The sequence below is a fragment of the Mandrillus leucophaeus genome, unplaced genomic scaffold, assembly GCF_000951045.1.
Source record: "Mandrillus leucophaeus isolate KB7577 unplaced genomic scaffold, Mleu.le_1.0 Scaffold241, whole genome shotgun sequence".
Classification (NCBI taxonomy): Eukaryota; Metazoa; Chordata; class Mammalia; order Primates; family Cercopithecidae; genus Mandrillus; species Mandrillus leucophaeus.
This window is the reverse complement of record NW_012102488.1, coordinates 397,093-398,633: the sequence shown is the minus strand read 5'-3', so window position 1 is coordinate 398,633 and position 1,541 is coordinate 397,093.

Sequence of the window (1,541 nt, the reverse complement as noted above, 5' to 3'; positions counted from 1 at the left end):
TCCTACAATTGAACAGGAAATTTAGTTGTGGGCTTTCGAGTATTTTTCTTTTTTTCTTTTTTTGAGACAGAGTCTCGCTCTGTCGCCCAGGCTGGAGTGCAGTGGCCGGATCTCAGCTCACTGCAAGCTCCGCCTCCCGGGTTTACGCCATTCTCCTGCCTCAGCCTCCCGAGTAGCTAGGATTACAGGCGCCCGCCACCTCGCCCGGCTAGTTTTTTTGTATTTTTTAGTAGAGATGGGGTTTCACCGTGTTAGCCAGGATGGTCTCGATCTGACCTCGTGATCTGCCTGTCTTGGCTTCCCAAAGTGCTGGGATTACAGGCCTGAGCCACCGTGCCTGGCCTCAAGTATTTTTCATTCCCTGGCCTCACCTGTATTATAAAAATGATGGGGCTGAACATAATGCTCTAAGATCCATTTCAGTCTTGATATTCTGTGATTCTGTCTTTACAGGTAGATGGGGCAGAGTGTCCACTCTACACTTCTTTCTTTTTCCATTTCCTTCCTTCCCAGGGGCAGCGAAATGACTGACACATGGATATACCTAAGCCGTGTCTTCCGAGTTCCCTGAATTGAAGGAAATGGATACAGTCTGGCATTAGCAAAATCCACTCATCCAGCTCATTCAACATTGACCAAACACCTACCACAGGCAGGGCATGGTGCCAAGGCTATGGAGATATGCCAGGAAAATCTGACAAAGACTGTCCTCAAGACATTTTCAAGAGCACCTATAGTAAAGTCAGAAGCAGTGGGTTTTAAGGAGAGGAGAAATCAAATTCCATGGGAGCTCAGAGGATGGAGAACCCATTTTTTAGTGAGGGAATTAGAGAAGCTTTTGGAGGAAACTTTTTAACAAGGCCTTGAAGGAGGGATAGGATTTTTAAATTATGAAAGTAATCCATGTACATAGTAATAACAATTCAAATGGTTCAGGAGTATATAAAATAACAGAAAATATAAGTTTTTCTCCCAGTCTCCCATCTCTAGTCCGACCTGCAGAGGAAACCACCTCGGGTTACTTTTACAATTCACTTGTCTTACTACATCAATTTGGGTGAGTATCTCCTGCGCTCTAGAATGTCCTATGAGGCAGTGATATGTTTAGCTCTGTGTCGCCACCCAAATCTCATCTCACCTTGTAATCCCCATGTGTTGAGGGAGGGACCTGGTGGGAGGTGATTGGATCATGGGGGTGGATTTCCCCCTTGCTGTTCTCATGATAGTGAGTGAGTTCTATCATGAATTCTGATTGGTTTAAATTTGTGCAGCACTTTCTCTCTCTCTCCCTCCCTTCTCTCTCTCTCTCTCTCTCTTTGCTTTGTGGTGGTAAGATGTGCTTGCTTCCCCTTTGTCTTCCACCATGATTGTAAGTTTCCTGAGGCCTCCAAGCCATGATTCCTGTTAAGCCTGCTGAATTGTGAGTCAATTAAACCTCTTTTCTTTATACATTACCCAGTCTCAGGTATGAATAGTTCTTTACAGCACTGTGAAAATGGACTAATACATGCTGTTGGCACCCAAATACGTCTCCCTGCCTT